At 33.6% G+C, this 22,713-nt stretch overlaps 1 long non-coding RNA gene and 1 pseudogene across 1 annotated transcript; one reads left to right on the plus strand and one right to left on the minus strand.

Moving 5' to 3' along the window:
- Positions 1-1,219: 1,219 nt before the first annotated feature.
- LOC111739961 lies at positions 1,220-21,909 on the plus strand. Its single transcript, XR_002780415.1, has 3 exons — positions 1,220-1,396; positions 7,396-7,401; positions 21,898-21,909. It is a non-coding gene; the product is annotated as an uncharacterized LOC111739961 (long non-coding RNA).
- Positions 1,284-1,402, minus strand: LOC111740059 (annotated as a pseudogene).
- Positions 21,910-22,713: the final 804 nt, after the last annotated feature.

The raw sequence follows: 22,713 nt of genomic DNA on the forward strand, positions 1-22,713 counted from the left end.
GTTCACTGAAAATGAAACATAGCAAGTTCTAAGAAAGGTAGGAAAATATAAACATAAAAAGCACGAACTTTTAATTTTACCAGAGACAATGTTAGGAATCAAAGGCAAAGAAGTCATTGAGTTCCTTCTGCAAACTAACCTCTACCTGCCTGCATAGTGTCAACCTCCTGCCCTTGTCTCCATGCTTCTTTGCTTCCAGCTACCGTGTTGCTTCCCACACTCATGTCCACACATGTGCTCATATTGATTTTTTAGTCTGTAACACCATTCTTCTTCCTTGCCACAAGGCAAAGAACATATTACAGAAGATGCCAATAGATGCTCCACAAAAATGCTAAACCAATGCTTGTAGTATGCTTTCTTCCAAAATATGTTTTAAGGAGTGTTGACATAAAAAACATCCAAACCTATAGAGAATTTTTATGATTTTATTTAAGCCAAACTGATGACAATTGCCAGGAATCAAACTCTCAATGCATTGAGAAAAATGCTCTGGAGAATGGTAGTTTGCAGCTTATTTTATACATCAGAATCAAAGGAGGGTATGTAAGGAGGGTTACATGAAATCCCTTGGTGGCAGAGTAAGGGGGTGAGAGAAAGCAAAATGGGGAAATCTCTAGGATTGGGTAAAAAGTTAAGTGGAGAATCATATACTTCTTTCACATTGGGTATAAGATAGTTAATAATTAACATTTATAGCACATAGAGATGGTATGCATGGAACAAGATAACATTGAGATGTTCTGTGGGCTCTTGCTCTGGTGCAGTGCTTGTGCCTTAAGGGGTCTGGAAAAGAAGATTACTCTGACATTTCAAAGGTGTGTTATATTAGATGCAAAAAGACAATAAACAGGCTTACTTAAGGTAAAGATTGACTTTTATCAAGGAAGCTACAGGCCTAGGACATGAATACCTGCCATGATCCGCTTTTAGTTAGAAATTTTTATGTTTAGACCATTCTATGTGGTTACTTCTGATCTCTGAATTTGTAAGGCCCACCATGCAAGCCTCTCTTGAGCTTGTCAAATTTAATGTGTCCCCTTTTTCATCCATAGTAGAGAAATAATTTCAAAAGTAATCACATGTATGAAGTCTTTCTAATTGTAAAATCACACTCTTTAAACTTAAGTTTCATGAAATCAGTTGATATATAGACATTTTATTATTTTTATTTTTATTTTTATTTTTTTATTTTTTTAGGTGAGGCAACCCTTGGTTGACCTCACAGATTGTAAGGACCTTGTCAGTTTACAATCCCTTCTTTTATTTATTTATTTTTTTTACACCTACAGCACCTGGTCTTCCTAGGTGGTCTCCCATCAAAGTACTAACCAGGCCCGACACTACTTAGCATCCAAGATCAGATGGCATCAGGCTTGTTCAGGGTAGCATGGCTGTAGACGATACATGGACATTTTAATTTGTTAAAATGTCCATAATCTGTTGCATTGGCAACAATTAGCTAAGCAGAGAGAAGTGTGCAAGTGTGTTTTCTGTTTGAGAGTGATTGGTCAATGATGTGTACCTTGTCATAATTTGACAACATTTTGATACCTAATATTTATTGTGTTAAACATATATTAAAATTTTTGTCATTTCTTGCAGCAAAGAATTCGTTTGTTAAGTTCGTTTTTGTTTCTGTTGTTTACCTTTCCCACAGTTTTTAGAAGACTTTAATTTTTTAGAGCAGTGTAAGGTTCACAGCAGAATTGAGTGGGAGATGCAGAAATTTCCCATAATACCCCCTGCCTCCGCATATGCATAGCCTCCCCTATTATCAACATTACCCAAAAAGTAAGAAAAGACTGGTACATTTTTTAGAATTTTTGAGCCCACATTGACACAGCATAATCACTCCAAGTTTATAGTTTACATAATGGTTCACTCTTAATTTTGTACATTCTATGGATTTGGACAAATGTATAAAGACATGTACCTATCATTATAATATAAAACTATTTTCACAACCCTAAAAGTCCTCTGTGCTCCACCTATTCATTCCTCCCTCCCCATTAACTCCTGGCAACTGCTGATCTTTTTATTGATTTCATAGTTTTGCCTTTTCCAGAATATCATATAGTTGGAACCATACATTATGTAGTCTTTTCCGATTGCCTTCTTTCACTAAGTAATATGCATTTAAGGTTTCTCCATGTCTTTCATTGGCCTAACAGCATTTTTGTTTTGTTTTGTTTTGTTTGTTTTTTGTTTTTTGTTTTTTAACACTGAATAATATTCCATTGCCTGGATGTACCACACTATACCTACTGAAGGACGTCTTGGTTCCTTCCAAGTTTGGGCAATTATGAATAAAATTGCAGTTTTTTGTGTGGACATAAGTTTTAAACACCTTTGGGTAAATACCAAAAAGCATGATTGCTGGAACATATGGTAAGAATTTGTTTAGTTTTGTAAGAAACTACCAAACTCTCATCCAAATTTGTTGTGCCATTTTATCATTTTCAATGGCAAGGAACGAGAGTTCCTGTTGCTCCGCATCCTAGTCAACATTTATGGTACAAGTGTTCCAGATTTAGGCCATTCTAATAAGTGAGTAGTGATATCTCATTGTTATTTTAATTTACATTTCCCAGATGACATATGAGGTGGAGTATCTTTATATGCTTATTCATCATCTGTATAACTTCTTATAGGTGAGGTGTGTGTTAAGGTCTTTGGCCCTTTTTTTTTAATTTAAATTGTTTATTTTCTTATTGTTGAGTTTTAAGAGTTCTTTGTATGTATTAGATAGCAGTCTTTTATCTTTTTTTGCAAATATTTTATCCCAGTCTGTGGCTTGCCTTTTCATTTCCTTCTTTTGACCTTGTCTTTCACAGAGGAGTTTTTAATTTTAATTAAGTGCTTCCCCACATTTTTAATATATCTAATGACCTCTGTTCATGTTCATTAGATGCATTATAATTTTTAATTTTTTCCCATGGCTAATTATATCTGAGAAATTCTCTACTCAACTTTGTTCAAAGTATAAGTACAGAACTTCATTGCATCATAAACAACTAGATATATATCCACCTCTCCTAAACTGCAAGTTCCTTGAGGGCATTGACCTCTGCTTTATTTGCTTTCAGTTACAGGTATCCAGCACAATTCCGGTCCCATGGAAGTTACAGTGTACTTTAACTACTATACCTTGAGCATGTCTTTTTTCCCTACTTGGTGATGAGCTTTATTCCAGGTTCTGGGATTCTTGACACCTAGAACTAACACAGAGAAACATTAGAGTAGGTACAAGGAACTGTGAAAGTTGATCATACTGGCCATCTTCTCTATGTCACTACTCTCTAAAGCCTCAAAGAACACAGCTACAAGACTTGCATTTATTAGATAATGGGGATGATAGTAGTACATATAGAATTACATCATTGAGGACAAATGTCTTTCTCTCACACAGCACCCTCCCCTGTTTTATATAACATTGATTTTTTTATTTTTAGATCAGAGAATCTAGCATGCTGTCATTCTTCTTCTTATTATTTTTTTTAACCAAGGCATTAGTTTGTTTAGGAGTTAGGGTGCTAAACTTTCATACTCATGGAATAGAGCCTGACACATAGTAGACACTCAAAGAATATTTGTTGAATGAATGAGGTAGTGAATATTTACTATCTTTACTTAATAGACTTAAACAAATAGGTTTTCTTTTCTCCCTACTATCAATGAATAAGCTATTTCCAACTTGCACCTTTATCACAAGAGTTTTTGCAAGTCCTATTAAAAGAGAAAAGAAACTTAAAACAGGAAAACTTATAAACACAGGATCAAGAAATTAGAAATGGAAATGCCCTACTAGGTCTAATTCATGCTTGAGCTAGTGGTTGAGGCAGTGTTTTTTCCAGTCTTTTTCTTCTAAAGAAAATCAATATCTTATGTCAATAAATTTGGACCTCCAGGAATTTTCAATTTAATCATTTACTTCTAGAAGAATAATTTCACCATGGGACAGACTTGAAAAAAAAATTATTCTTCATGTGCTTTGATTTTCCTCCTTTTTCTTGACTTGGGATTATTCATTGCACTCTTATCTTTGATTGGCACCAGAAATATCCTTCTTTCTTTCATTTATAAAAAGTTTAGTTTAACAATTAATACATTTAACTGTTCATACCCAATCAACATCAACGAATATTGCTGTATACCTTCTATTATTTTTATAATCTTTCCTTTTCTTCAAAACCTTGAAACATTTTTTGTTTGGAAACTCTGAATGGTAATAAAAGATCAGGGTCTTTCTGGGGTTTAAACAGAAGTAAGTGAACAATTAAAATTTAAAATTCTTTTAAATATTCCTTGATAGGGAGTAACCTAATAGTTATAGCTATTTTATTAATGAAGTATTTAGAATTATCATCAAATTACTTTGCATATATGCCATGATTTTCCTCTTAATAGCTCCAACATAGTGAAACTTGGAATAAAATAGATGAACATTTAGGACTACTGAATGTAGTCAGTGTGCTCTCTTGGAGAGGCAGGGGTTCAAAATCAAGAGGTAGCATAGTGCTTTTTATAGTCGACAGTTCAGTAAATATTTGATAAATTTAATTAAATAGCTAACCGACCTCTACTAATTATACCAATGCTTATATTTTGAAGTGTCACCAGATTGTTAACTTCAGAACCATGTGTTGCTTTCTAAAATAACTCTAATCTCAAAAAATTCAGGAGATACCACACAGTACGAGACTGTTAATTAACTACCACTTTTAAAAATTAGAGTAGGATTCACCATTTTCGATGGGATTCAATACAATTTATTAAGGAAGAGAGAGATGTAGCAAATTAGCAATTATAGTTTATAACTCAGATTTTCTTATAAAAGAGTGTATGTTACCTTTAAGTCAGAAACTTAATTAAGTGTTCTGAATTTACATGAGTCAAAACAAGATAAAATGAGTTTCTGTGGGAAAAGCTATATTAAAATTACATTTGAGAGAATCCCTCCACTTAAGAAAGAATTGCTACTGTAAATTAACAAAGTCAGTTCTGTAATAAAATTTCCTGTAGATTTTTGAGATTAGAACACTCGACTTTTAGGTATGCTGTCTGAAAGCAGAGAAGTAAAGTCAGATCTCTTCAGGATATTCAATCCAATAACTACATAAAAACTACAGTTCTGCCATATGATGAAACACAATGTATTTTAAACATCATTGCAGTACATTTGAACTAACAGAGTTTATATGTTATTATTAATTTTCTGAACCCTCATATTACTTATCTACTGTTGGCAAAGTTTTCACAAAATATTTATAAGGGTTTTATTGGGCTTTTTTTCTCCCTTTTTCCCTTATAAAAATAGCTTTATTATTGATGAATTCTTTAATTCTTAGGGTGTTATATGTATTCATTAAAGTAGCAATTAACTTTTTCTATACTAGAATTAGAAATAATTTGCACAGAAAAAACAGACAAAGAAAACAATTCACCAAAAAAATTAAAATTTAGTTATAAAATTAACAGGCAGCCTAAGACTGTCTCTCCTTACGAAAAGATAACTCACAGTCTTAGAATGTAGCTATTTAGAAAGAAAAAAAATAAATAAATAACCGAACTCTGACCTAGAAGTTATGGAGTTTTATCTCAATGGATTCTCAGTCAGATGATAAACCAGATATAATCAAGCTAGAAGTTGTTGCTGCTCTTATTTGGTTGCTATTATTACAAAGGGTCACTTATTTTAAGGGGGAAAAAAAAAAACTAAGATTTATGTCTAGGGTCTTTAGTTTGTTATTGTCACACTAAACAAAGCAAGAACCTAGAAGCTACCACTATATTGGCAAATTCAAATGATAAATGCTTAGTGGAGACAATTCGAATGTGCAATTATAGAACCATTTAGTAGTCTTATTCCATCTCAAAGAAATGCGAGCTTTTCAGAAAGAACTTTTGCCATTAATGCGACTTAAAACAGAATCAAATATTTTAATGACATTTAATGTTTTTCACACATTAGGAAACAATTATCAGAAATATTTACTCTCCAGTCTATTTTTATCAATAATTTAAATTCACAATAGCATAAGGAAATGATGCAAGTCTATACACTTCAGTTAATTCTCAAATCTGTTGCCTTCCTAAAAAAAAATTTCAGCATTTAAACTAAATACATGCTTGTGATAATTCATTCTGAAAACATGTCTCTATTTACTATGTAGTGTTCTTCCCACCGTTAGAAGAAATTTTAGATATACGTAAGTTGACCTGTGGAGTTTTTTTTTTTTTTTACTGCACATATTATGTGCAGCTCTCAGCTATTCTGATTCGGTTGATCTACTGTGAAATTCGGCATCTATATTTTTCCAAAGTTTCACAAATAATTCAGTCTAAATTGTGTCTGAAGACATGCAGCTCAAACTTTTATGTACCTAATAAATGCAAATCTTGATTCAGTATAAGCTTGAGGTGGGGCAGTTTTGACAAGTTTCCGGGTAGTGATGACATGGCTGGTCCTCAGAAAACACTGAGTTGCAAGACCCTAGGGCATGTCATTCATAGATAATTACAGAAAATAGGAACCACATGACAATAAAAATAGGTTTGAGCTATTTAGAATAACATCTAATTTTGTCCCTTATTCCTTACTAAACATCCATTATGCGCTATCAACATATAATTCAGAACTGGTTAGAAATAAGTCAAGGAAAGCATCTCTGCAGCATTGATTAGGAAATTAAATGTGCTTTTACTAAAAAGTCATGTGCTTTCTTACACAATGAGCACATTAAATCAAATAAATTTAAAACAGGTTAATTGTTTTTGAAAAATAAATCAGTGTATAATCTACGATCACTCTCAAGAATGTTTGGTGCCCACGGGAACTCATGATAGACATTTCCTATTGGAGTGCTGTTTCTGAAATGCTCGTGCAATGAGCATCATACGCTGAGGATGGAAATTTGCCTCCAATTCACTCTCCATCAACAGTTTAGAATTCCAGGAACTGTTTGATGTTACTCATCTTTCAGAAAAGGAAGGAATATTTGAATGACTTAGTTTATGTTTTTTTGAAAGATTAACCACAGGGTACTGTCTATGTACTATAGTTTGGGAGACTTAGATTAATTATAAAATGATTTGCTTGATACCAGTCAGAGTAAGCCTTAAGTAATTCTAATATTCTAGCGTATGTTTCAAGACTACATAGAATGTCTCTTAGATTCATAATTCCTGTTTTTCTCTTATGTCATATAATAGGGCCTCTTTAAATCCTGTTCGTGGGCATATAAATATCCCATTAATCCTTTTGATTACTTTAGAAAATGCTGTTCTTTCATCCTCTATGAGAATAGATGACGTGTTCTCATTATTAATATGCAGATAGAGATAATCTTTATTAAGAGAACTTTCTATAACAGATGTTAACTACCTATTAAGCAGCACGTATTTACTTGTTTTGTTCTCTTACTATTCTTTTTTACTATAATCCCCTCCACTTCTTTTCCCTTCCAGAGGCACACACCAAGCTCTGTTTCCTTGCTTCAAGACTAAAAAGAAAGAAATGCCTTACATACAGTTTGTCTTTCTTGCTTTTGTTTCCCAGAAGCTTAAGAGTAGAAAAGTGGGTGACTGATTGGTGAAAGAGACAGAGACAGAGGTTTTTAGGTTCCCATAAGGCCTGGCGAGCCAAGGTCTATGGAGACGCAAGGTAATAGAGGGGAAGGGCTGTTGTTAGGCCCGGGAAAGCCAGAGCCCAGGCACCTATGCTTCCTACTAAGTCACAAAGGCTGGGACACGGGGAGTCCCAAATGCAACATGTGCTATTCGGACCTAGACAGGTCACTCTCTGTGTTTTGGTGAGTCTAAAATTCTAGGAAGACCAAGTAACAGATTGAACTTCCTGCTGGCTCAGAGACCTGGAGATTTAACTAAATTTGAATAAATAAAGAAAAGTAACACTACTCGAACATTCCAATTGTGGTTGCCAATCATATTTGCTGAACCTAAATTTGTTTATTCTAGACATGAGTTTATAACAGAGAAGTGGTGTCCACCCCTATTTATAACAATTACTTAGAAGAGTTCTCTAAGTTGAGACTTTACAAAATTCTTTAAAAAAAAAAAATGATTTCTTGAGAAAAATCAAATACCTACCATGGATGGAGTGTTCAGATGTATTTTCCAAAATGGTCAGTGTAAGGACAAACAAATATAGAATGTGTAGTGGAACCTTAATATGAACTCCACTTGCTTTGCACTAAGGAATTGGTGAGAATCTTTGGAGTGGCTAAGAGAATATTGCTTTACATCTAATTGGGTCTGGATTTTCTTCTTTGCTTTATTTAAGTATGGCTGACTGTGTAAGTCAAGCTGATTTTGTTCCTTGCTAATTTCAGAGACCTATTGCTTTCCTCTATCAAGAGGCTCTTTGCTGAGAGATGTTACACTTCGCAACTGCAAATGTTCACAGCTACCTTTAAGGAAATCATTGGCCAACTGATTTCTCTAGAATTTCAGAGATCTTTTCCTACTTCTTATAGACGTGTGAAATGCTGGCAGTCTATACAGTATTTATTCTGAGAGAATTGTCTACTTGCTTGGCCTTGCACCATTCTAACCTGGGGCCTCTTCCTCCTGTTGGCCTGTGGTGTCAGAGGAAGGGACACTTTAAGAGCCAGTTGGTGGAAAGAATCAGTTCTGGATCAGAACGCCAGGTGCGAAGCAATTCTCTTTGGGGAAGAACAGAACTTTCATCATAGGGGCTATTCACATGTAATGGTTTTCATGTTGAGCCATTATCACATGGACTACCAAGGTACTCCTTATTTTAACACCCTATGCTTTCCTTTTAAGCTTGAATTGTAATGAGTGCATGAAACTAAGCAAGCACAGAAAAAAACTCCATTTCCTATAAGCAAAGACGAGCTGAAAATACCACTGGCAGAGAGTCAACATTTAAACCTGAAAAATTCACTTATCACTTCGTAAAAATGCTTTTCATAGAATACTCCATCTTGGCCCAATTCAATAACATATTCTAAACTCCACTGCTTCAAGAAATATAGTTCGTTCTTAAAGAACACTGTACATTTAATTTGATACATTACAAATGCATCTATTGACAAATATTTGCCCATAGTGTCAGTAACTTCAAAAGTAAAATCTTACTTTAACCAGTCAGAAGAAACCCACCATTACCAAAAAAGCCATGCATAAATGATGAGCCATCTTAGTAAGTTTTCTGAAACAACTATTGCACTAATGAAGGTAAAACATTCTACAGTAATATCTAACAAAAGCTCTGAGAATATAACTCCTTATGCACTTTGAACCTGATCAAAACAAAACAAAACAAAATCTTTATAAACATGCAAACCAGAGGCTGCTTAACCTGCTTAATGAAAAGTACCGGAGTGTGCAGCGCCTATTTATTTCAGTAAACAGAGTTCTCGGAAAAACTGAAAACTGTTAAGATTATTTTTGAGCCAAACTCACTTTCACCCAGTCCATTTTGGACTGTCTTTATTATTATCAGTGGACTTGGCTTTAAATTAAATTCATTTACCCATTTTACTTTGTGACATTTATGTTATATATGTTACATGCATACATATATATGTATGTGTGTATATATATGAGTGTGTACATATATATGTGTATATATAGACATATATATGTATGTGTGTATATATATGAGTGTGTACATATATATGTGTATATATAGAGAGAGAGAAAGAAAGAGAGAGAAGAAATAAAATGGAATCACTATAGATAGTCAAACTGCTAAAGTATTAAAATCAAGTAGGTTGAGGCATGAGGAAATGATTCACATTGAAAAAAAATCACATTGGAATTGGAATTATAACTTACTTTGTGGAAAACTATATATTTATAAAATCAAATCCTCCCTTCCTTGCATATGATGTGCCTTTCCATGTAGGTTTTTTCCTAGGACCCTCGGTAAATCTTCATAAATTTTCTTATTATCATTACTGCTCATTACTTCTTAAGTTTATCAATAACTAGTTTATAATTTTGTTGCCATTGTGAAAGAAATTTTTTATTTTTATTGTATTTTCAAATGGTTACAGCTCAGTTGTAAAGCTTTGTCTATATCTCAGCTGGTTCAGCATTCTAGGAGGAATAGCAAATAAGATAATGAGTCATTTTTTGCCCTCTGCCCACCCCCAAAACTAACAAATACTTGTATAGATTTTCTTCCTTGGCCTATGGTTGCCATGCACAGCTTCATAAATTTCCTAACTTTAAACCATTCTTACTTTCTGGTATAGCTCCTACTTGATTGTGACACATTACCATAATAAAATCATGTTGTATTAAATTTGCTAGTATCTTTAGAATGTTTGCATTGATTTTCATAACTGAGATAGAAGTGCAGTTTTTTGCACTTTGTAAGATTTTGCTATTTGGCTTATATTAGCTGAATTAGAAGGTTTTCCTTCTTTTTCTAGAATCTTCATATTAATTCTTCCTCGCAAGTTTAGAAGAATTCAGCTGTAAACCTATCAAAACAGCAGCTTTAAAAAATAACATAATTTTTAATTACTTTTCTGCTTTTTGATCTTTTGAGATTTTCTAATTATTTTAGAATACATCTTATTAATTTATAATTTCTATAAAATATTACATATCATTAAGATTTTTTAGCAATATCAATATAGTTATATAATGGTCTATTTTTATAGCTATCTAATTACACTAATGTAATTTTTCTATTGTTTTGATTTATTGGTACATTATATATCATTTTTAATGGTTTCTTAATGTTTGTTATTATTTATTTTACCTTTTGTATTAATTAATTTCTCCTGCTTTCTTCAAATTTGACTTCTCATTTACACGTTTCAGTTTTTTTTATAATTTATTTTTATTCAGTTGTGTTTAATAATAGGAATATGTAGGCTACAATTTTCTAGAATGGCTTTGGTTCCTTCTGTAAACTTTGAGAAATAAATTTTCATTGTTCTTATATTCTGTGTAGTCTTTAAACTATCTAGACTATCTAAATTTTCTCTTTCATTCCGGGTTTGTTTGGCGGGGGTTTTCCCCTTCTTTTTTTCCTTGCTTGATTCAAACTTCCTTTTTAGTTTCCTTAATTAACTTTGTTTTATTGTTGGGGGGGAAAAGAGTTGTTTAGAAGTAACTGAATTTATTTTCTTTAAACTTATACTATTAATTTCCCTTTTTATTTATTTTACCTTGTTTTCAGTGAGCCTGTTTCAGTTTCACTCAGGCTTTCTTCAGTCCATTAAAATTTTCTTTATCTTTCCATTAGTACTTCTTTTCTTTGGCTCTCTTTCTCTTTATGAAATCTCTTTCATATGCATATTGAATTTCTTGCTTTTGTCTGTCGACCTAAAGAGGTAAACTGAGGCAAGCTCAAATCGCTGGGAATTGATTTTATTCAGAAATAGCAGAGGAATTGCAATTCTGGAAACACACACTGTAGTAAGCTACAGGCGAGTCCATTGAGGGCTTGGAGTGGGCTGTATTTATAGGTGAGGAGTGCAAAGAGGGGGAAAATCCTGCCAGAGTCCAAGCAGTCAGAACACTGACTTGAGGATGGGGAGACATTCTTGGCACATGTTCATTGGTCAGGATATAATTCTCAGTCATCTGTAAATCAGCCATTTACAGGAAATCAGTATCTCAGTTAAGTTCCTTTTATTCTGAGAGTGTATGCATAAGATTCTCTATTTCATATTCTCCAGTTCCATTTTTAGATTAGAATCCTTTCATGTGTTTATACCTTATCTTTTCTTTCATCATTTTTATCTCTGTTTCTCTCTATTTGGGCTCTAGTAGAATTTATTAAACATGTCAAACTTTTAAAATTCAATGTGCTAAAATATATAAACCTTTCTTCACTGCCTCTTTCCTTGTTTTTAATTTGGCAACCATTTTTTAATAATCTCATTTAAATTATAGTTAAGTTGTCCTTACATAGGTCTCTTTATCACTGACCATATTGGTTACATAAATGCAGGTTTTTCTTAGATTTTTACTGAGTATACAGAAAAGATTCAAAAAGTACTCCTATTTCTTAGAGTAAGTTTCGTTCTTCAGAGCAGTTTCCTTTTTTGTACTCAAATAACAGATGTGCCTTTTGATTTTTCTTTCTGCTCAGGCACACCTGAGGCAAAGGACGTTCTCTTGTTGTTCACAATTAGAAGCTGATAGGGAACTGTCAAAGACTGTGTGGGTCCCCCTGTTCAAATCTTTCTAGCACAAAAACACGTAAATATGATAATTTGAGATTTACTGTAATCATACTTTGCTAGTTGAGAGTACAGTGGCCTGGGGGAGAAATAGGAAGTATCTGAAGCCAAAGACAGCAAGTAGTGGCCAGGAATTAGCTGGCAGAGCACCACCATTCTTTGCCTGGCACAGTTGCATTTGTTAGAAGCCAGCCAAAGAGCCCCACTCCTACCTAGTGGGCCAAGTAGGCAGGGAGTAAATGCCACTTTGGGCATCTCTGCTTGCCATGACCTCCTGGAACCAATTGTATTTCCCAGAAGCAGTAATAAGATCCATATTGTTCCTCTGACTTTGGGTGAGGAAAAGGCAGAAGGCTAGTGGCTTACGTGGATTTTGCCAGGCCTTTCGCACTTGCTTTCTCAGTCCTTTACCTATAGAGGATCATGTTTCCAATCAACCATTTCTTCGTTTCAATTCTGTTTATTCAAGCAACCCAAATTCCTCAAAGTTTCTCATGTGAGAAAAATCGCTGCTTTCTGGGTTATCAGAATTAGTAAAAGTTATTCCTTACTTTTATATTCCATTGGTCATTGCCATTCAAGTCATAATTTTTAGTCATATGTGCTTAGTTAATAATCTTTGTCAATGTACGGCTTTTGTTTGTTTTTGGCACTAAAATGCCTTCTATTGACATGTTAGGATACAATCCTATGTTGTTGTTTTTTTTTCTCTTTTGTATTTATTATGTTGAAACACAGTAGCTGTTTCCTGTCTAAGCTTTCTGTTTTATTTCTACCTCTGGTTGTGAAGTTTCTGAAAACGGTGCTTAACAACGGGGTCAGTTTGTCCTCTGACATCTGGGAAAATGCTAAACTTACTTTGGTCCATTAATGGAAGAAAAGTCTATGCTGCTCTCTTAACATTTTCCCAGCTTCCGGCGTCTTCCAAAACAGCTGCAAAGAGAGTTTTGTTCCAGCACTTCAGAGATCCCTTTAGCCTATTCGTTCAGAGGAGACATATTTCTCTCCATGGATTAATAAGAATCCATTCCACTACAGTATACAGAAAAAAATTACATTTTAAATCTAAAGAGTAGACTATATTGGAGGTTCACTTTTTATAACAAAGGAAATAATTTCATTTGTAGATTGAAACTATCAAATAATATTACTATAAGATATATACTTTTTCGACAGTAAAAGCAATAAAAATATGAAGGAATGAGTTGAATATTTTCAGATAAAATTTATTGAAATTTCAAGGAAAAGATATGATAAAAATCTTTTTAAGATTAATCATCAGAAATATATATATTTTTGATCCTTAATTATATAATCTTCTATGTCCTTCCAAAGATAAATTTCTCTCTTAAATTTCTAGTATCTGACCACTTACAAATATCTCAAGTACCACCAAATTGTACCTGAATACTGCTATGCAATTAAAAACAGGAGGCACTCATGAATGGAACCAATAATACAATCATTTCTCATTTTAGCTCTGAGGTATTGATGATGCATGGACACTGGTCTACCCCCCAAAATTTCATAAATCTACTCACTACACTTTGCCATGATACTTCCAAAAAATTAAAAAACAAACAAACAAACAAAAAAACACCTATATATTTGTACCCACGTAGTCTAATTATTCTGGGGACAGGAGACAGGGTGGGGGGAGGGGGTTGTTTTTGTTTGTTTTACATTACCTTAACTCTTTGACAAGGCAACAGAAGTCATCAGCTATGGGGAATTTCCCTCACTTGTATATTTCAAAATGTATTATCTTAAATCAATATGTAACAGGTAATTATATTTTAAGAAAATGCATTTGCCATAAATCTTTTTTGATATTCACTGGGTACTGGAAGATAGGCCTAGCTATAACAAGGAAACACAGGCAGAAATGACACAATCTACCATCCCATTACAGACAACCTCTTCTAAATCAAGAAGAAAAATTGGCTATATAAAAGCCAGGTTGCCAGGATATTGGGATGATATATCTCTATTAACCATCCCATTGATTGCCTGGTTATGAGAAAATCTGATTCACTAAATCAACACTCCCCTTTTCACTTTTGATGAGAAGTTTTTCCTAAAGTTGCACAGGGAACCATATAAGAACGTTTTTGACTTCATAGAATAGAAACCCTACAAAGAATAAAACTATTTGTCTTCGGATAACGAGATGTTTGGCAGTAGCCTCTCCAGGCTAGTGTAGATACTCAAAAATATTATCAAGGACCTGGCTGTCCATCTTTCCACCCTGCTCTCCTGAATATATGAGCCTCATCTTCATGATTATGGCTTCATGGCCACAAAATTATTGCTGCACTCTAGGTGTAAAACCGATGTTACATGGAGGAAGGAATAAATAAATAAAATGATGAAGAATAGTTGGTCCCTATTATCAAGAAGACAAACTCTTCTCTAAATCCAGCAAATTTTCTGTAATCCTCTTTGGCCAACATGAGTTACATGGTGAGCTCTAGCTTCAAGGATGTCTGGGATATGAATTTATTTTAGATGGGTTCACTGCTTCCTTTAATATTGGGGAAATTTTAACTTTAATATCAATTTAAATATTAAAATTGGGGAACTTTCAGTAACAAATAAAAAATAGGTATTCAATAGACAAAGAGCATCATCTTCTAAACAGACGTCCCTGACAGATGGCTCTTCTTTGGTCTAAGTGTATTGTTAGAGACCCTGGTTCTGAAACAGCTAATTCCTATTGGTGCACATGAGTTTATGTATTCTCTCTCTCTCTCTCCATATCTGAGCAACATGAATATTATGTTTTTTGAAACAATCACATAAGCAGATTTTGTTTTACATATATTTAAATACATTAAATATATTCTTCTTCACAGGGACGATTTAAAACAATCTATAGAATATACTTATTGATATTCCCTATAAAATCCCTATTGAATTTCTACTTCAAAAACACACTTGCCTCCAATCCTATAATATTTCAGAATTCCCCACTTGATATCTACTTTATTGAGAATATTCAAGGCATTCCTTCTCCTGCAATTTCATCTGTCCTCCTTCCTACTTGAACTTGCCTTTTGTCTATGAGAAGGAAAAACAAAGGTCAACTCTCTATTTCAAGGATGATTATTCAAATCTACTTTTTTTAAAAAAAATAAATGTTTTATTTTGAAACAGTTTGTGATTTACAAAAACGTTACAAAGATAGTACAGAAATTCCCATAAACCACACCCGATTTCTTCTATTATTAACATACATTCATTACAATAAATGAGCCAATATTGATACACAATATTAACTAACATCTGTACTTTATTCAGATTTCCTTTGTGTTTGTTTACCTAGTGCCCCTCTTCTGTTCTAGGATCTCATTCATGATACTACATTAGTCATCATGCCTGCCCAGGTTCTTCTTATCTGCAACAGTTTTTCAGACTTTCCTTGTTTTTGATGACCTTGATAGTTTTGAAGAATATTGGCCATTTTGTAAAACATCCCTCAACTGGGATTGTCTGATATTTTTCTAGTGATTACACAAGAATTATAAGTTTTTGAAAGGAAAACCATAGAGGTAAACTGTTATTTTCATCACATCATATCAAGAGTACATGCTATAACACAACTTTACTATTGATGTTAACCTTGACCACTTGACTGAGGTAGTGTTTTCAAGTTTCTCCCCTGTAAAGTTATCTTTTTTAAGCCCCCACCCCCTTCCATGTTGTTTTCTTTGGACAGAAGTCACTACGTACAGTCCCCATTTCTGGAGTAGGGAGTTATTCTCTTTCCTGAGGTGAGAATATCTGCATAAATTATTTGGAATTCTGCATGGAGATTTGTCTATTTTCTCCCAGTTAATTTATATAGTCAACCATTATTTGTATCAGTATGAACTTGGGGATATTTATTTTCTATTTTGGATTATAATCTAACATTTTATTGTGCCATTGGTCAAATTGTTCCAATTTTGGCCATTGGAAGTTGTTTCAATTGGTTTCTGTGTTCCTTTGGCATATTCTCAATATTGATATCTGTATTTTTGTTTTTGTTTTTGGTTTTTCAGTAGTTCCTGACTTCCTGTCACTACAAGATGCTCCAGGATCATCTTGTATATTTTCTGCCCTAACCCTGGAATCAACTATTTCTCTAAGGAGCCTTGGTTCTTTTTATTGAAGAATGATATTAGACACCAAAACCTGGGTGCTAGGTACAAATTTACTTTAGGGAGCATTTGTGTTGTAGTGGAAAGTGCACTTGAATTCAATTCAACCTTGGAATGAGAAAAAAAGAGGTTCAAAGCCTGGTTCTATTATTTTCTAACAGTGTCATCTTGGCTATATTACATAGCTTCTCTGCCATTTAGTTTCCTCTTATGTAGTATATTAATAATGGCTAATACCTATAAAAAAGAGTAAGTCAACCTTAGAAATGCTGATACAATGCTGACACAGATAATTCTTTGTTGTTAGGAGCTGTCCTATGCATTGTAGAATAATTAGCAGCATCCTTGGCCTTTCCACTAGATGCCAGTAACATGCACCAGTAATGATTATGAAAAATGACTCCAGTCATTGCCAAATGTCCCCTGGGGGACAAACTTGCCTCTAGTTAAGAACTACTGTGGAAAATGTACTGTGTAGCAGGCACTAAGTACTCCAAATGCATTATTTCTTTAATGCCTACATAAATCCATTAAGACTGATATTAATACCCATATGCAGAAAGGGCAAATGAAAAAGTAAGAAAGATAATGAGATGTGGTGAGGTTTGAGCCCAGAAAGTCAGACTATGTTCTTAACAACAATACAGCTGCCTCTGTAAAAGATATAAATGATAATTCTACATCATCAAGCTATTATGAGAATTAAACAAGGTGTCATCTATACAAACATTTCACATGGTGCTTAGTAGAGAGGAAACATTGAGTAAATGCTAATGGAATCTATATCTGAATCCCCTTCTGCCTCCACAGCAAGCTTGTTCTACTTACTATAGTCCTAGTATTTATCTTTAGCTCTTCCTTCTACAAGTTTCTTACCTTCTGTCTACAAACATATTCAGATCTTTTCCAACAGAAGAAAGAGAATCTTTCCTTGATTTGATTTCTCTTTCAAGTTATCATACAAATATTTTAATGCCATATTCATATTTATTTTCCCCTCCTTATTATTCACTCATTTCACAATGCTTGGAAATCTTGATTCCATTTCTGCTTGGGAATTCCTATTGACCTAATCCAGGGTGATAGCACTACAAGGTAGCTCGAGGGACATATACTTCCACAGCCTTCTGTACAGAAGAGAAAGCTGAAGCAGGAAATGCTTCATGACTTACCAAGGCCACGTCACATAATTGCTGTGCACCTAGCTTCTTCTGCGAAAGCCCAGAGATCCCTTTGAGTCTCTGCTTCACACGAAGTTGCTGAACGCTCCTCCTTAAAACTTTCCTCTTTGATTTTTGTGAAATATATTTGTTTTTAGTACATTTCCACTCTCTCCTTTTCCACATTCTTAACTAGTTTCTTTTCTTCTCTTACTCTTATATGTAAACATTCAGCAAGGTTATTCCCTTAACTATGTTTATTCTTTTTTCATTAATTGTGTCATCTCCCATGACATCAACAGTCCTATCTCCCTCAGATCTGTACCTCTTACCCCATATCCTGAGTCACAGACCCACAGCTTAAATTACCTAATAAACATTATTACTTAGATGTCTACAACTACCTAAAACAGCACCTATAAAGTAGAAGTCATCACTTTTACTACTGAAGTATTCCATTTGTCATCCCTATTTTTTTATGGGAAACTTATTCTAATCTCTTCTATTTTTATTATTTTTATCCTCATATTAAATCTCTGTCAAATTCTATAGATTTTTACCTCTAAAAAGTTTTTATTATATCTCCATTTCAACCTAATTTCCTATCACTCTAGTTTAAGTTTTCTTTTACTATTGCCTGGGACATTTACATAATTCAATGAACGTTTTCATTCTTTCCTTCCCTAAATAATCTTGAAAATCATGACAGATTAAACTTCTTAAAACACAACACTCATTATGTGATAGCCCTGCTCAAAAACTATCAGTGGCTCCCCATTACTAAGACCTGTCAACTCAGTCCATGAGCCACTAACCACCTGTGGCTATTCAGCCCTTGCAATGTGGTTAGTATAAAGTAAGATGTGCTGGAAGCGTAAAATACACACCAGGGTTTGGAGGTAGCACAGAAAAGAATGTAAGGTACCTTTAGAATAATTTTTATATAGATTACATGGTAATCTATATAAAATGGTAATATGAATATTTTGGGATAGGGTACATTATTAAAATTAATTCTACTTTTATTAAGCAATTAATAGAAATTTAAAATTACATATGTGGTTCATATTGTATTTCTTTTGGACAATGATGGCCTAGATAATTAAGCATACATTCCTCAGCATTTCATGCAAAATCTGCTAGAATGTCCCAGCTTTCTTTCCCGACTTCTTTTCTATTATTTATATATGTAAAATGCACTCCTTTCAGTTAAGACAACTGCCATTACCTGATTTTGTCCCCACTCTTTGCTACCTTCATGCCTTTGCTCATGCTGTTCACTCCTAATATAGATAGCTTACTGTCCTCCATTTCTGCCTATTAGAATTCTTACATCAGTGAATAAAACATAATTCAAGAAAACTTAAGCAAAAAGACATTTTATTGGCTCATGTAGCTGAAAGGTCTAGATGTCAATGTGAGAAACAGTAGGATCTGAAGTCTTAAATAATGTTATTGAGATGTGAGATTCATTCTCATTCTATCTCTATGTCCTTCTATCTATCTGTCTGTCTATCTATCATCTATCATCTATCTATCTTCTATCATCATCTCTATCTGCTTCCCTTACATCTCTTTCTTCATCTCTCATCACTACCTTCCTTTGTGTTGGCTTCAACTTACTTTCAAGATCTCTCCATGCAGTAAACTTCCATAGCTCTAAGTTCAGCAGCCCTAAAAGAGACCAAAAGCATCTTTCTACTGCATTATCTCAAATGGCATCCCATCATAAAAATCTTTCATCTCCTAAATTAGATGTGATTTCTACCTTCTTTAAATCCCCAATCCATATTGTTTGTACCTGTCCTATGGCAATGCCATATTCCAAATTGTATTATATTTATTTCTGTGATCATATAGCACTCTTTCCTACAACCCTCATTTTATTAGCATCCTAATGAGGTCCTCATGAGCCACTGAATGCATAATAGAAATCACATATTTACTGAATTGAATTGTTTAGCATTGAATCTTTTTCAGGTAGGAAGTTTATGCACCTAAAAAAAAAAATTCATTGAGAGCCATAAGCAATTAAAAGTGACAATATAGTTAAGGTTTTTATGACAGATTAAAAAGTAGTACTTCTTTATGAGATGACAAATACTAACTAAATTTACATTTCATAATATCTGTAAGTCAAACCATTATGCTGTACACCTTAAATTATACAGGTGATATATGTCAATTATATCTCAATAAAACCAGGGCAAAAGTAGTAAATACTTAACTGCTGTATTTAAACAGTATGTGAAGAAAACTTGAATTTGCAATAATAGATTAAAATATTTTAAAATAACCTTGATTTTTATGTATGACTATTTTTAGAGTTATAGGATAAAAAATGTTATAAGGGAAAAGGTGCATGAGAAAATGGGAAATTCAGAAAGAGAAAGAAAACAGGTGGGAAAAAGAGAAAATCAGGCATAGTAGAAGAAAAAAGAATATCACAGAGAGGAGGCCTCTGCAAAAAGAAGCAGAATGAAAAACTGTTTAAAATCTGTTTTCTGATTCCTATGCATTAAAAACAAGGGAAAAAGAAACTAGAGGGAAACAGAAAAATTTGATCACATGGGGTAAAAATAATCTTAACACTAAAATTAAAAGGCAAAAAGCAATTTGGGAGAAATATTGTTAACAAGGATTACTGATAAGAACAGTGCCTGAAACAGATTTGTTGAATGAATAAAGTTTTGTATTCATACTGTCTTATATATACCTGCATTTTAGGGATTTAACTTGATCTCACAGGCATTTGAACTTGACTTCCCTGGTTTACAGTTAAACTACTCCCACCACCATTTCTAACTGTGACAATCTGGAAATTCATCAAAGGTCCAAATATAAGAAAATAGAAAATTCAGATCTAGATATAGTATATATTATATAGAAGAAATTGTTTTTGTAACTTATATTTAATAACATTTGGAAATCTTTTCAATATAGTAATGAAAAAGTATCAGGATTTGTAGTTATATATAATTATTTTAAATGTTATAAATAAAATAATGTATAGATACATTATACACATATTTTAAAAGAGACTGGTAAGAAATATATCAAATATTCTGTGACCATCTCTGAATCTTAAGATTACCAATAATTATTGTTCTCTTCTTTATATCATTCTATACCACTGTAATTCCCTACAATGACTGTTATTACTTTCATGCTCCAAAAAAATAAATAGAAAAATAAACTGCTGTCTTGACCACAAATCTAGATAAGATATTTAGACATTAATCATATCCTACTAAGATTTAAAAGTAATTTTCACATAGTATCACCCCTTTCAATTTGCAACTTGGAAGCTGAATACAGTGGTTCCATACTTAGTTAATATGCAACGTTCACTCCTCCCTCTGAATGATATCGTCCTTCGTATTATTTGTCAATGTATTTTCTTCCCAACATAAATTATACATGGCTTTAAGAGCAGTGATGGCTTTACTACATTTCTCATATCACCTAGTGCAATGCCTTACACACAATAATAATGATAATAATAACACACTAAATGCACTATTTCATTCAATTGTCACCACAGTCTTACAAGTTATATAATCTCATTCCCACTAGGTCCTCATTTAATAGATGAGGAAGATGAGATGTAGAGAGATTAATTAATTTGCCCAATATTACATACAGAATGAGTAGCAAAGCCAAGATTTGAGCCCAAGCAGTTTGGTTCCAGAGCTGGCTCTGAACAAAGCAAAGTCCATAAAGATGCTGTTCCTGGCTCAGTGTCCACCCATCAAATTTAATTCTTCTCATTATGTGCATTCCTCTCCATCCCAAGGGGTTTGATTCCTGCAGCCTGTATTTCTCAAAGTCCCTTGTCAACTGTCTTCTTTGGGTTTGGACAATGAAAGGCTCTTGTGTGATATTGGAAGATGGGAAGAAGGGAACAAGCAAGAGACTTTCTCCTTTTTTCTGCCTTGGACAGCATCTCCACTCAGATATCTAGCTCCCACCAGACAGACCTGCCATGGTTCAAGCTTCTGCTGTGTGGCCCTGACTCCCCCTGGACCTTCTCCTTTTCCTCTCCTGACAGGTGTTCCAACAACTTGTTATTAACCTCTACCTACCTGACCTCTGTTCCCTGATCTGTTTAACCAATTCCATAGATTATAATCCGTGTTTTAAATATTGACTTTTTCTACAAAATACCTTCTCGGTTAAAATTTTCCCAGGAGAATGCCTGCTGGTTTTTATGTCCAAATTTCATAGATTCTGTGAATTTCTCAGTACAATGTTTTTCACTGATATTTATAAAGAAAATGTCTATATTTATGTTCCAAAACTGCACCCCGCTTTAAACAAAACAAAGTCCCCTAGTATGAAGGGAAAGCCTTGGGTTACATTCCAGTTATAAATTGTAGCACATCAGATCACTTGCAGACATTTTAAAAAGTGTGCCAACACCATCTAGGGACAATCACTGTGTCACTCTTGGAGCCCTGACCTCTTATGTTTGTTTGTTTGGAACTGATCATGATAAACCTATGGGGACAGACAATTTCTTTATTGCTATAGCTCCAGATTTTAGAACAATGTCTAACATATAGTAGATGCTCATTAAATATTTTGTTAAATTAATATTAAGTGCTTTAGTTTTTTCTTTTATAAAGTTCAGAGGATTTTCATCACAATACCTCTGACCGAACTGCAAACAAATCTGTTAATCACTTTTTGATACTTTTTTTGAAGTAAAAGTTAAAACTTTATAGACTATTCCCTGGTGAAGAGGGAAACCATAGAAACCTATGAAAGAATTCATCTCTGGCTAACAATGGTCAGGATATATATTAATTTAGAAAGTTGTCTAAAAAACCCAAAGATTCTCAGAGGACCAGAGAAGGAGAAAAGGAATCATTCTAAAACCGTTTAATTTTTTTTTTTTTTTAAAGCCGGAGATGACACTGAATCACTGAGTCAGAATTTCCCCCTACCCACTCTAGCACAAAGATCACAAGACTTTTTTGAGAAACAGTCTAGTTCTGGTGAAGATAATGTGTGGCTTTTGATAGTCACTTAATCTCCATTTCATCATGTATAAAATGTGGATAACAATATCTACCCCAATCTATATCACAGGAATTGGAGAAGATAAAATAATATAAAAATGGTCTACATGAAAAATGGCATTTTATAAACTTCAGAGTTTATAAAATAGAAGAAACTATAAAATCAAAATATTTTAAAAAGAAGATAACA

Source organism: Pteropus vampyrus, unplaced genomic scaffold (assembly GCF_000151845.1).
Source record: "Pteropus vampyrus isolate Shadow unplaced genomic scaffold, Pvam_2.0 Scaffold56, whole genome shotgun sequence".
Taxonomy (NCBI): Eukaryota; Metazoa; Chordata; class Mammalia; order Chiroptera; family Pteropodidae; genus Pteropus; species Pteropus vampyrus.